At 42.5% G+C, this 15,102-nt stretch overlaps 1 pseudogene; it reads left to right on the top strand.

Moving 5' to 3' along the window:
• Positions 1–5,118: 5,118 nt before the first annotated feature.
• Positions 5,119–5,236, top strand: LOC124796814 (annotated as a pseudogene).
• The last annotated feature ends 9,866 nt before the right edge of the window (positions 5,237–15,102 follow it).

The following is a 15,102-nucleotide window of genomic DNA, read 5'->3' as shown; positions in this document are numbered from 1 at the left end:
GTTCTTTTTTCCATTTCCAGGAGTGTATTTTTGGAGTATTAGTGCGATGCACTCAATAAAAACATCAGAAGTTCCGTACCGGTCCATCTCAGTTACCTTCTATACTCTGATCATAAGTTTAATGTTGAGTGTTGAGAGCCACCAGAAAATTTAACGAGTCACATAACAGAGAACTTCTTCAGTGCAAGCGGTCTGCCTATGCCGTAGACGCTGACGTGTTCTCATGGGGGGAGTACGATGCTTCTGCTTCAGATAATTGCAAGGACTGATCACTGATTCCGGTTCGTCATGGAGTATTTTACTTTAGCCACTACGTTTGCACGGTTGCTATAAATATGTTGTTAATGTTTGGGAAGGAGACGCACCATGCTGTAGCATAAATAAAAGAATTACGACGCCTTGTTCGTTCGGTGAAACTGCGCAGTGGAGGAGCATACTCATTAAGTTGCGGGTATTATTCAACAACCTACATTTTCTTTCTTTTTCTTAAGAGAGAGTCGATAAGTCGTGATGACTGGGTGTTGTGTGATGTCCTTAGGTTAGTTAGGTTTATGTAGTTCTAGGGGACTGATGACCATAGATGTTAAGTCCCATAGTGCTCAGAGCCATTTGAACCATTTTAGAGTCGATAAGTGTTCCAAAGGAGATCCTGAAACTGAATCCCTTATTTCAGATGTCCTGCCATGAGTTACTTTCGGGAATCAAGCCTTTTTCGTAATATCTTCTCTGTATTTTAGAACCTACTATTAATGATAAATATTTCTCCATCCTGAAACTTCCTGGCAGATTAAAACTGTGTGCCCGACCGAGACTCGAACTCGGGACCTTTGCCTTTCGCGGGCAAGTGCTCTACCATCTGAGCTACCGAAGCACGACTCACGCCCGGTACTCACAGCTTTACTTCTGCCAGTACCTCGTCTCCTACCTTCCAAACTTTACAGAAGCTCTCCTGGTAGAGCACTTGCCCGCGAAAGGCAAAGGTCCCGAGTTCGAGTCTCGGTCGGGCACACAGTTTTAATCTGCCAGGAAGTTTCATATCAGCGCACACTCCGCTGCAGAGTGAAAATCTCATTCTGGAAACATCCCCCAGGCTGTGGCTAAGCCATGTCTCCGCAATATCCTTTCTTTCAGGAGTGCTAGTTCTGCAAGGTTCGCAGGAGAGCTTCTGTAAAGTTTGGAAGGTAGGAGACGAGGTACTGGCAGAAGTAAAACTGTGAGTACCGGGCGTGAGTCGTGCTTCGGTAGCTCAGATGGTAGAGCACTTGCCCGCGAAAGGCAAAGGTCCCGAGTTCGAGTCTCGGTCGGGCACACAGTTTTAATCTGCCAGGAAGTTTCATATCAGCGCACACTCCGCTGCAGAGTGAAAATCTCATTCTGGATTTCTCCATCCTGTCTGTAATGTTATAAGTCTACTCTTTCTTTTGTACTACTGTTGCTTCTACAAACCTCCCTACGGGTGCCGTTGCGGACTTTCCAGACATTTTACTGCAATTCTGTAGCTAATAGGGCCTTTGTAGGGTGATCGTTCCTCTGCGTTTGGATAGCTTTAGTACATTTATTTCATTATACACGATTTAACTCACATAATGTGAATAAAATAAATGGTAGAAGAAATACGAGGATCAGTCTGAAACGAAGAAGAGAGTAATGAGTAATGTTAAAGCAAATACTCATCTGTGAAGTGACGAAAGCAATGTACGCTACAGTCAGAAATGCTTGAAAGGGTGTAGTGTTGCAAAGGCACCCAGTTATTTTGTAAAAAAAATAAACAAAAAAATTGATTTGTCGCAGTCGTTAACGCACTTTACTCGGATTCAGAATCAGTGGCCGAATTGATCCAGGTTACATGTAGTGTCCATAATACTCTTTTGGTAAATGTTAGGTTAACACCTTGAAAGCAGTCGCAACTAACTGCCTACCTAGTCTTATTTATTTGAGGCCATCATCTTTCGCTAACCCAAAGTTTGCGGTTAGTCAACCGGTGACCCACCTGTTTCTTTAGATAAAAGTGGGAAAATGTAAAATCATTGTGGGACGAAAGCACAGGAGAAATTTGGACCTAAAGGGAAATAAACATATGCTGGTGCCACAGTTATCCATTCATCGAACAGAAAACTTTTCAGAAGATCAACATTAACTAATTGAGATGCACACTTTTGCTTCTTTTAACCACTGAAATTACTGTACTCTGCAATACCGAATAAAAGACCTTAGTGATAGCTCAACACGAATTTTGATAAGATACAGTCATACAACGATCGTAGTTTTACAGTTCCTCAGGTGACTAAAAGCTGAACTAAGAAAGTTTGATATTACACCACACAGTCCATTTAATCATTATTAGAACAGTTTCCACAAGGACAAAAGATCTTGGGAACGTAACAGTGTCATTATATCAATGACTATCAATCAGTATATTTTGATAAAGATTTGTAACCACTATACAGAAACAATGATGTTAGTGTAAGAACAAGTAAGTATTCATAGTCATGATTACCCACGTTAGCCGGCAACGTAGCTCTTTACAATCGATATGAAAGGACGAAGTCATACACAAATTTATCGCCCGAGAGAACTGCGGTAGCCTACTGTAACACTTGAAAACAAAGTAACAACAAAGTCTTAAACATGGCTGCGAAACAGCAACTGTACAAATCTGAAAAGGTTGAAAAATCAGCCAACTAGTTGCAAACTAAGCTTTATTAGCCCTTAGGGTTCGATATTTGTAAAAATATGTTTTTCACTTTTTTTTATGAAGATATTTTTATAAATATCGAAACCTTGGTCAAGGGCTAATAAAGCTTCGTTTGCAACTGGTTGGCTGAATTTTCAACCTCTTGAAAGTTACAACATTAACTATTTACAGAACCTATGCTATTGCAGGAAGATCAAAAGATGAAATCCGATTTGTTCTAATAATCTTGGTGGTGTTGACCTCCACAGTTGATTGATACTAATATTACTGATTGACAGAAATAACCACAGCTGTTACTACTCAACCACGATGCTATTACACTTGGCCTCCCGCGACCGTTCTTGGAAACGCGCGCTGCCATTGTAGTAAACACAGTATCCTACTCGTGAACACTGTGAAGGTCTGGATAGTTTCACGTGGAGGTTGTCTAGTCGTTACAACAGCAGAACACCTCCTGATCGGCTTCAATGGCACAGGCAAACACAACAGCCGAGTGGAGCTCCCTTACTCCCAGGTGCAATAGTGTTGTGGTCGACTAACTCGCATTAACTATGTCACCACCGGTTTCATTCTTTAACAGGTTGCCTGGTATTAAACGAAACAAAAATTTAGAGTTAAAGCTATATAATAGGTTGGTGCATAATTTCGTAGCGTTTTCCCGTAAGTTTAAGAAACACAACGGATACACATAACAGGGACTTTAGTCATCGATAATATGTTCCTCTTCACTATATACAACAGTGTGGCAAAGCTGGGGTAAGTTTTCGATTCCGTGACTGTAGAAATAACGTGGTTTTGAGGCAAAGAACTCGTCGAGACATGTTCGAAGCGCATTTTCAGATGGCAAGGAAATTGCTAGGAGGTTGTTCGATAGAAAGCGGAAAAGGTGAAAATTTGAAGGCGCAAGATCTGGTGAATAAGGTGGGTACGGGGTGACTTCCCAATCCAACTCCTGTGTAGTATTTTTTGTCAGTCTAGCAGGTTGCTGGCTGGCTTTATTGTAGAGCAGCATCACTTCACGCAGTCTTCCTCGTCGTTGTTCTCGGACTACGTTTCTCAGTTGTTGATAATAAATGTCAGCAGTGATGTTTACACCTTGGGAAGCAATTCGTATCACACCACACCGGTGCTGTTCCACCAGCTGCGTAACATTATCTTTTAGGGATGCGGGCAGGTCTTTCTTTCTACGGGGTTGCTGCTTATTTTGGGCTCAGTCACTCCTTTCTTTTCCTTTTATTGGCAAAAAGACACCACTTCTTGTCACCAGTAACTTTACAGATTACAAATCTTCTGTATTGTTCACGAGCTAAATGATGCAACAGAAATGCGTACATGGCCACCCGATGATTTTTGTGCTTTTGGCTTAGAGATGCGATACGCCCACACTCGATTTTTAAACCTTTTCCACTGTATGCAGACATCGTACGATGGTGGAATGATCACAGATAATCGCATTTGCCAGTTTAAGAGTACACTGACGTTGCCCATTGTAGATTATTACGCTTAAACGGTCTTCATCAAACCTCGGAGGTATTTCTAAACGTGGAGAGTCACTAACGTCGATACTCTTTAACACGAGAAAACTCTTTTCTTGCCGTGCTCTGTCCAATGGAATTATCCTCATACACAGAACAAATTTTTCTGGCTGCCTCCGCTGTTGTCTCCCTTCTATTGTACTCAAAACGGAAGAATGCGTCGGAAATGTACCTATTTCTCCACTTCACACTACATTTTCTAGTGTCCACAGATCCACTCACTATCTCCAAATGACAAAACGACAATACGTAAACTCCAATAGTAGCAGTGAACTACAAATAAAAATGACAATAGATAAATAAACCCATAGCAATCGGAATAACAATAGGCAGAACAAAAACGCTACGAACTTACACATCAATCTAATAAGTCTATTGACTTCACGAATAAAACAAATCACTTCCCACGGCCAACAATACTCACCAAGTAATGCATCATGATAAAAAAGGTGTCTTTGTCATATTCAACGTTAGTGACTCTCGAAACGGCGATTACATAAACATTATGCTAACCGCCTGGCGGAAGCAAGCCTAGGGGTTAAGTGCACGCGGCACGGCAGCCTGTGTAGACTGTTCAGATATGGACGCTCCACGACAGAGGCAAGCACGTAAGCGTATTACGTGGTCTCTGCCGAGTGTAATATATCGATTGTAGGATAATAATTATTACAAAACAAAAACCTTAAAGACAGAATGACATTAAAGCGTAAAAATAATTCAATTCCTCTGTATTTAATTTTTAAACTAATTTTATTACTTTTGAAAAAAAATTCCTTTCAATGAGGGCAACCTAGTGATGTTTTGAGAGAATGAAGGTGTATTAATATGGCTGTGTCGGCTTTCATTAATCTTGATATTATCGAAATATTCTATCTAGGTGCTTCTCAAGGCAACGGCCATGCCGCAGTGGATACACCAGTCCCCATGAGATCACCGAAGTTAAGCGCTGTCGGGCGTGGTCGGCACTTGGATGGGTGACCATCCAGGCCGCCATGCGCTGTTGCCATTTTTCGGGGTGCACTCAGCCTCGTGATGCCAATTGAGGAGCTACTCGACCGAACAGAAGCGGCTTCGGTCAAGAATACCATCATAACGACCGGGAGAGCAGTGTGCTGACCCCAAGCCCCTCCTATCTGCATCCTCCAATGAGGATGACACGGCGGTCGGATGGTCCCAGTAGGGCACTCGTGGCCTGAAGACGAAGTGCTTTAGGTAATTCTCAACGTTGAGTTTGTAACTGTACCGTGTTAGCCGCATCAGAAGTATTTAATGTTAGCATCTGTTGCTTCAGCCTCTGGGTGTGGATTTCAACCGCTAGCGCAACAGGACGCATTTGTGCAGTGCAAGTTAAAGCTGTCACCGTGTATAAGGATTGGAAACTGTAGACATTTTGTAATCGTTTGTTGTAAATGTGAACAGTGGTTTCACTGTCTAAAATCTTTCAACAAACTGCGTGCCTCTTTAAAAAAATGGTATGTAATTAGTATATGGAAATAAATCCAGCACTCTACTCGTGGAACAGGTGTTCTGGCGTTTGAAGGGTCGGAAGCAAAGCATTTACAAAAAGTTGGCATGTTGCAGCACGCTAATGTGGCGTTATGTGCATCTGCGTGTGACGGAAAAATGAAAAGGACTTCATTTAAACACGTACTCATTCGTCCCTCAATATTTCTCGTTCCACTCTTGAAAGGTGACGCAGTAATTCAGCATAACTATCGGTGCCTCTGTCACCGATGCTAGTGGTAAGACTTCGTGAGGAAAACACGACAAACCCGGTATTCTGTTACACAATTTTACAATTTTGATGAACTTCAGCGAGGAAGGAAATGTTTCTATACGGCAAACGAGTGTTTATGAAAGTGCATCAGAACGTCAGTGTAACACAAATGGCTGAGCAAATCTGAAAGATATATGCTCAACCATATTGGGAAGCTACGCTATTGCTTTTCAGTGTTACTTACAGTCGGTGTTGTTACATCTTTATATAAGACTTTTACTCTCAAGAAACTGCCTTATTATCACAATGAGTTACATTTAACGTTCTGTTGCGTTTCAACAGCCTTTGGCGTTCGGTATTGAGAAAAATTACTGTCTGCGCCTAGCTATTGAAGAGGGGAAAAATACTTACGTAAATAGATAACTATGTTGTATCTCACACAGGCTTGCGTTGTGTGGATTACGTAAATACCTCCCTTTCTGGTCTCATCCGTACTTTATTGCAACAGAAGCAGCTCTTTCTGAGACACGAAACAGGCTCACTTGTTACTGATGTTGTAATGGTCTTCAGTGAGAAGACCGGTTTGATGCAGGTGTCCCTCCTACTCTATCCTCTGCAAGCCTCTTCATCACCTCCGAATAACTTTTGGAACATTCGTCCTTCAGAACTCGCTTAATGTCTTCACCTCTTGGTTTCCCTCTACTGGATTTACACGCCCCCTGCCCCCCCCCCCCCCCCACTTCACTCCAGTTGGCAATTGGTCATCCCTTGATGTCCCAGAATATGTTCTACCAACCTATCCGTTCTTTAATCAAGCAGTACCACAAATTTCTTGTCCCTACAGTTCTATTCAGTACATCCTCATTAGTTACATGATCTGCCCATCTAATTTTCAGCACTCTTCTGTAGCAACACATTTCAGATTCCTCTATTCCCTTCTTCACTAATCTGTTTATAGTCCATGTTTCACTTCTATACATGGCTGCACTCCAGACAAATACCTCCAGGAAAGGCTTCCTAACACCTAAAAATCCGTATCTGATATTGACAAATGTCTCTTCCGTAGAAACGCTTTTCTTGCCATTTCCAGACAATTTTTTTATATCCTTTCTACTTCTGCCATCAACAGTTACTTTGCTGCCAACAGCAAAAATTATCTACTGCGTTTATCGTCTTGTTTCATAAACTCATTCTCTCAACATCACTTGATTTAATTCGATTATATTCCATTATTTTTGTTTTGATTTTATTGATGATCATCTTATATCCTCCGTTTAAGACGCTGTCCATTTCGTTCAACATCCAGTATAGGGTGCAAACCTGTCTCACTCCCTTCTCAATCACTGCTTCCCTTTCAAGTCTCTCGTCTCTTACAGCTACCATCTGGTTTTCGTACAAGTTACTGGTAGTCTTTCGCTCACTGTATTTTACCCTGTTACCTTCAGAGTTCCAAAGAGAGTGTTCCAATCTACATTGTCAAAGGCTTTCTCTAAGTCTATAAATTCTGTAAACGTAGGTTTGTCTATCCTTACAGTTTTTTCTAAGGTAAGTCGTAGGGTCAGTATTGCCTCGCTTGTTCCTATGTTTCTCCGGAACCCAAAGTGATCTTCCCCGAGGTTGGCTTATACCAGTTTTTCCATTCTTATGTAAGAATTTCGTGTTAGTATTACATTAATATTACTTATTTCAATACACACAGTCGTAATTATTTTTATTTTTAGATGACGCTTTTGGGTCTTCTAAGAGGTCATCTTTAGATCTTATATTTCTTGATGACCATAGATCTGAAGGCGATCTCTTACAAGATGGAAACCGGTCATATAAAAATAACAAACTTAAATACGGAATGAAATTTTCACTCTGCAGCGGAATGTGCGCTGACATGAAACTTCCTGGCAGATTAAAACTGTGTGCCGGACCGAGACTCGAACTCGGGACCTTTGCCTTTCGCGAGCAAATGCTCCACCAACTGAGCCACCCAAGCACGACTTACGACCCGGCCTTCACACCTTTAATTTCGCCAGTACCTCGTCTCCTACCTTCCAAAATTTCATTCTAGAAACATCCCCCAGGCTGTGGCTAATCCATGTCTTCGCAATATCCTTTCTTCCAGGAGTGCTAGTTGTGCAAGGTTCGCGGGAGAACTTCTGAATATACGAACTTCAGTTTTTATTTCCTCCCTCACACATGCCGGCCGAAGTGGCCGTGCGGTTAAAGGCGCTGCAGTCTGGAACCGCACGACCGCTGCGGTTGCAGGTTCGAATCCTGCCTCGGGCATGGATGTTTGTGATGTCCTTAGGTTAGTTAGGTTTAACTAGTTCTAAATTCTAGGGGACTAATGACCTCAGCAGTTGATTCCCATAGTGCTCAGAGCCATTTGAACCATTTGAACCCTCACACATACTTACCCACGCATGTTCACCCACACACAGACCCAATATAAACACAAGCACTCGCGCGCGCATACATGCACACACTGCAAAGCCGTGTCTCGGAATGCGCATCTCTCTCTCTCTCTCTCTCTCTCTCTCTCTCTCTCACACACACACACACACACACACACACACACACACACACACATACATACACATGTGGAATGCCCATGTATAGGGTAGGGGAATCCAGCCTCAGCACATTTTTCCTCAAGAAATTACAAATTTATTTCAAATATGCCAACAATCATAATGGTGATTAAAACTACAATCACCTCTACAACAATGAACAGCATGTTTCTGTTACATAAACAGTATTTAGACAAGAGAAATATATATTTAAACACAGGCAAATTTAAATCGGAGAAACAATAATTGAACTAACTACTGTTTGTAACCTTAAGTAGGTCGAAGCCACCTTTATCCCTGCAGGGGCCACTCTTAGGTCACATAAAATTGTGAACAGCCATAAAGCCCTTAAATAAAACCCGCAGAAGTAGAACAGTAGAATTAAGTAAATATTCCTAAATTAAATTACAAAACACCCAAGAACAAGAATCAATCCCCCGAGAAAGAGGGCAAATTCATAACTTTAAGTCTGCTGATCTTGGAATGAGTTGCAAGAAATGTGCACGCAAGTTAAGCCAAGCTGGCTATCAAGAGCAGTGAATTACAGATGGAATTTAAACATTCAAAAACTTAAATACAGTAAATGTTCGTAAATTAAACTAGAGAAAACAGATTCTTAGCTTTGTTATGTTAGATCACAAGACAGGGAAAGTTCGAAAAGGCAGTTACTTAAAATCACCTATCAAACAGAATAACCAGAAAGCTTAACTTGTTTAGCAGCTGCAGCTGGAATCAAACCTCCAGCGAGAGATAACGGCCATCGGAGACGCTGTCCAGATACAAGCACAGCTCGAAATACAGGATTATGTATACGCGGGCAAGCACCGCGTCAATACAACGACACAGTTCAGAAGCCAAAGCTGTCAACAAACAGCGTTCACATTACGACACTAAAATCAAGATTTCCGGCAATAAGGTGCTCAGGTCTTTCAAGGCTTAATAAAGCCATTAAAGTAACGTAACGTTTGCTAAGAAATTAGTTAAGTCGAAGTTAAGTGAATAAGGATTAAACTTTTTTAAATTATAAGTAGAAATTTCAATTACTGTACTAAAACCGCTAATTCAAGGATAAGACACTTGTTATAACCAATAGCAGACTTATCAACAGACAGCGAATGCTCTTTTGAAACTGCAGAATAATAGATGCAAGCTTACTCGCCTGGCACAGACTTCAGGCTTAACATTTACAGATAAGATTGAGGTTGCAGACCTTCAAGATTTAAACCCATCTATAACATATTTAAAGGAACATTAGTGTAAAACATCAAAAGCTGATTCAACATTGCTCAGAACTTACGGCAGATAAGGAATGACTTAAAGCTAAAGAACAACAAATGGAAACACCTGTGCACGTCAAGCACCGACGGCAGACTCTGAGCGGAACAGTTGAAGGACAAATTTACCACTTCAGTAAGTGGCCCATCTAAGTAAACATTCATGTAACCCGAGACCAACTCGGAGGTTCCAACAGACCAGCTGCCCGTACAACACTTCTTATACACCCATAAATATAAATCACTAAGCAAAACAGCAAATTTACACTCGCTGCTTCAAATAGATCGCAGTAATTCCAAGGAAACCTTGTCTTTCAAACTCCACAGCAAGTTTCACTCAGGGAATAAACGCAATACGCACCATAACGTCTTCAGTATTCCATTTGCCATCATTCAAAGCACTATTCCGGCCGCCAACATGCAAACTGCACACGGTGAGAACGTTTCAGAAGGAAGATTACTGGTGCACTCTCTTTCTGAAACTCAGAAATCAGCGTCAGTGGATGCTATCGCACCTACGGTTCCAAATACAGCAAGAGGCTGCAACGGCCACCATGTCAACAGACAGCCTTCCGGAAGTCAAGAAAAATAGCATCTACCTGGGAGCCAGGTGTTGTTGGCGTCTGGAAAAGGCTGTTAGATGGCAGACTCGTGGGAAACAAAATTATCAGTGATAGAGCGACCCTGGTGGGAACCGCCCTGGTGTGGAACCAGTAGACCCCGTGACTCCAGGTGCCAACACAACCGCTGACTCACCATACGTTCTAGTAGCTTACAAAGAGCGATGGTGAGGCTGATGCACCGACAGTATCCATGTCAAGTGTGTTTTTACCGGGTCCTAGCACTGGAATGATGGTACTCTCCCACCATCATGATGGAAAGCTGACATCGCACAAGAAGGTTGAAGATGACGAGGAGATGTCACTTGTGGTCGGATGGGCGCTGTTTAACCATCTGACTGTGGATCAGATCCGGCTCAGGAGCTATGTTGGAGCAATGTAGAAGGGCGCTGTGGAGCTCCCTCCGTAAATTGGGCGTTATAGGGTTCACTGTGAAGTGTAGTGAATGAGGGGACTTTCTCTTCCATCCGCTGTTTGAGGATGCGAAAGGCTGAGGGGTAATTCTCCGACGCAGAGGCTTGAGCATACCGCTCAGCAAACTGCTCAGCAATTGCGTTTGCATCGGTAGATAACACATAATTAATGTTGATGACAGGGACGCCTGTAGGGGTCTGGTACCCAAAAACACGTCTGATCTTCGTCCAGATTATGGAAGGTGACGTATAGCACCCAATGGTCGTGACGTATCTCTCCAACACTCCTGTTTCTGTCTTCTTATAAGCTAGCGAACGTGGACACAGAGCTGTTTAAAAGCTATTAAGTGCTCCAGGGAAGGGATCCGCATACGTCGCTATAGATCCCGCCTACGCTCTTTAATGGCCTCAGCAATTTCCGGCGACCACCAAGGTACTGTCTTTCGCCGGGGACACCCTAAGGAACAAGGGATCGCGTTTTATGCCACAAAAACGATCATCCTGGTGACTCGGTCAACCACCACATCGATTTTAACGACTGGGGAAAATTCATTGGTGGCAGCAGAGGTGAAAGCTTCACAGTCTGCCTTGTTTAAAGCCCATCTGGGTAGGCGTCCGTGGTCATGACCCCAGGGAAGTGACAGGAAGATGAGGAAGTGGTCACTAACACACAAGTCATTGTGGGCTCTCCAGTGGACAGATGGGAGAAGCCCTGGGCTGCAAAGTGATAAATCAATGGCCGAGTAAGTACCATGAGCCACAGTGAAATGTGTGGGAGCCGAGTTGTGACAAATTTTCGACATCTCTACTTTGACCAGTATGCATGGTGCCACACCGCAAGGGATTATGGGCTTTAAAATCTCCCAAAAGCATGAAGGTTTCGTGAGTTGATGAATCAGTGCAGCCAATACATTCAGGGTAACTGCACCATCTGGAGGAAGATATACATTGTACACAATTATTTCGTGTATCGTCCTTATCCTGAGAGCTACAGCTTCAAGAGGAGTTTGAGGGGGCACAGGTTCACTACATACCGAGTTCAGAACATAGACGCTAAATCGACCTGACACTCTATTATATGCTCTATGGTTCTTGTAATATCTCTTACAGCCACAGAGGGCGGGGGTCCACAATGCCAGGAACCAGGTTTCCTGGTGGGCAATGCAGAAAGTAGGTGAAAAGCTTAACAGTTACCGTAGATCAGCCAGATGGTGGAAAAACCTGCAAGAAATTCCGCTGGAGGATGACGTTATCGTGAGTCTGGGAAGGTATGAAGCACACAAGGGAGCAGGTTACACTCAGGGTCACCTGCTGCCACCGATTGAGTATTTGTATCCATTCATATTGCGGATGAGTTTATAGACGACGTGACCCACCAATCACGCTGAGGGATCTACGCCGAATCGCCGTTGGGAAGTGGGACAATGTGTACCAACAGTGCCTTGATGAACTTGTTGGTAGTACGCCATAATGAATACAGGCATGACTGTCATTCCGAATACTTCTTTAGTCCTTATGGCGTCATCAACAGGCTCAACTTTCTATTACCGTTGTCCTCAATTGTCTTCCAATGAGCATAAACGTTGACCACCCTCTTGATCTGCTCTGTACGAGCCGGCCACGGTGGCCTAGCGGTTCTAGGCGCTCAGTCTGGAACCGCGCGACTGCTACGGTCGCAGGTTCGAATCCTGCCTCGGGCATGGATGTGTGTGTTGTCCTTAGGTTAGGTAGATTTAAGTAGTTCTAAGTTCTAGGGGACTGATGACCTCCGATGTTAAGTCCCATAGTACTCAGAGCCAATTCAATGCTCTGTACGAGACAGTAGGATAAGACACTTCTTTCATTTTCCCGAAATAGATCTTTACAGAATTCGACTTCTTGTATCGTTTTCTGCTCAAATGTTGACACGTTCACATAGTGTCCAAACATATCAATTTTTCCAATGTCTAACTTTCCTCGTTTAAAAATCAGCTGCATTCAAAGTTCACATCTCGAGACTTCGAAGAGAAATAATTTTGTTAAGGAAATATTTCGAATGAATACAGAAAGTATTAAGTAATGTGTAACATTATCATACAAATAAACATAAATATAAAAGCTCCAGAATGACGCAACACTGAAGAAACGAAACAGGAATGAAGATAACTAAAATTTTCCTTTTTAATGCTCTACGTAGTCACGATGAGTGGGTGAACAAATGCAGCAGTTTCATGTTCTAGATACAAAAAGAATTAGGGAAACCTGTCCATCAAAACTGGAGATAATAAATGAAGCAGGAAGCAAACGGAGGCCACTTTATCCAGTCGCTAGTGAAGGCCTCTGCAGTGTTTCCTTCAAATGTCATAATGACCCCCACAAGTGAGAGCTACTGTTACTGTTTCCCTTCTCTCTCTATTCCCTACTGACCGTCAAACTTCCTACGGTCAACAAAAACCAATGCTGAAGGGCAGCGCGAATGAGTAACGGTACATGCAGTGCAAGTGGATCTTAGCGTGTACTCCACTTCTCTCTGGTATCCTAGTCGTTTACGGAAAATAAATTCAAAACTAAAACCATATAATAGGTAACAACACGACGTTCGTATCGTAGTAGCAGATACTGCCCTCCAAGCTTCCTCATTGCAGGAATGATACAATGACATGAGCTACAAAGACTCCACAGAAGCACACACACACACACACACACACATATATATATATATATAAACAGGAGTAAAAGAAACCCTTACGTCTGGTTTTGAAAGCAGTATATATTGATTCTAAAATCTTGATTATAACAACAGAAGTAGGAGTGCCTTTTTCTCCTTTGAATAAGTCAAAGATGTCAATCAATCTTCTTACATTGTTCTGTATGTAATTTTTGCTTAATTTGTTTTTCTCAGACACCAGACCTGAACGTCTTCCTCTTGAGTTAGAATAGTCATTTTACGCTGTGTTTGAGCTTACGTGACAGAACAAACTTTGAATTTTGTTTCCATCGCATTTTTATCTCAGATTGACGTACACTCAGCGCCATGAGAAATCGACAAGTTGTAACGATTTTTTTTCCTGTCAGCTGTTTCTACCGTCGTTTCTTGACAGAGCAACATAATTGTATGTGTAGAACAGAATATTTAGCTATCTGATTTTTTTTCTTCAATGCTTCTTTTTAGTGTTTCGTAATCGAATCGGTAGAAACGTGACCATTACAGGATCCCTTTGCTGTCCGTCTGTCTGTGTGTTTTTCCAACTGTTAAGACCCCTTTCTCTCAGAAACGGATAGGTGTATCAAGTTCAAATTTATGTAATACACTAAGGTCTACCGTCTATTGGTAGTTCGAAAAATTTAAGCTTCTAAGTCAATGAAATCAAAGTATACGGCCATTTATATCATATTCCGATACTTGCAAACTCACTCATCAAAACTTATAGGATACTTCCAGTTGACCTAGAATCCAAAAATGTAGCAACTTCACAGGAGCTCTCCTGTGAAGTTTCGAAGGTAGTAGACAAGGTACTGGCGGAAATAAAGCTGTGAGGAGGGGGCGTGAGTCGTGCTTGGGTAGCTCAGGTGGTAGAGCACTTGCCCGGGAAAGGCAAAGGTCCCGAGTTCGAGTCTCGATGCGGCACACAGTTTTAATCTGCCACGAAGTTTCAAGACCATTGTTTTTCAGGGAATGGTAGTATAGGTATCAAGCTAAAATTTACGTCAGATACCAAGGACTATGGTCTCTTGGCTGTGTAAAGCTTCTCAGTCAATGCAGGCAGAAAATACGACAATATATATTTCACATATTTTGACACAAACTCACTAATCACAATCCACAGACGAACCATCTACAGACATGCCTCTTTCGGTGGTGTAGCGGGAAACGGCGTTCCTGCACAGAGTCGTCTCGGTAGGACTACGGACATTTCGGTTCCCTTTTTAACCCAGCCTTCACCTCGCAACGGTGTGAGGAGTCGTGAGAAACCATACGTGGTTGCCCTCTCCCTAGATGGATAGCTACGGCAGATTAGGGACGCGCAGGCCGCTGAAGTGGCTTCCAATAGGGAGACTTGCATCACACACGTAATTATTATTATTATTATCTAAATGCATTATTAAGTTTTTATAGAACACTCAGAGTGCGAGTCCTACTTACATTTTTTGTGACCTCCTGAGGGTCTGGGGGTCAAAATAGGCCAGCGGTATTCCTGCCTGTCGTAAGAGGCGGCTAAAAGGAGTCTCACACTATTTGGCCCTATAAGTTCAGGTTCCATTTTATGGTTTGACCGGCCACTTTCCAAATTCTACAGAAGTGCGGGC

This window comes from Schistocerca piceifrons, chromosome 4 (assembly GCF_021461385.2).
Source record: "Schistocerca piceifrons isolate TAMUIC-IGC-003096 chromosome 4, iqSchPice1.1, whole genome shotgun sequence".
Classification (NCBI taxonomy): Eukaryota; Metazoa; Arthropoda; class Insecta; order Orthoptera; family Acrididae; genus Schistocerca; species Schistocerca piceifrons.
This window is presented reverse-complemented; position numbering and strand designations above follow the sequence as displayed.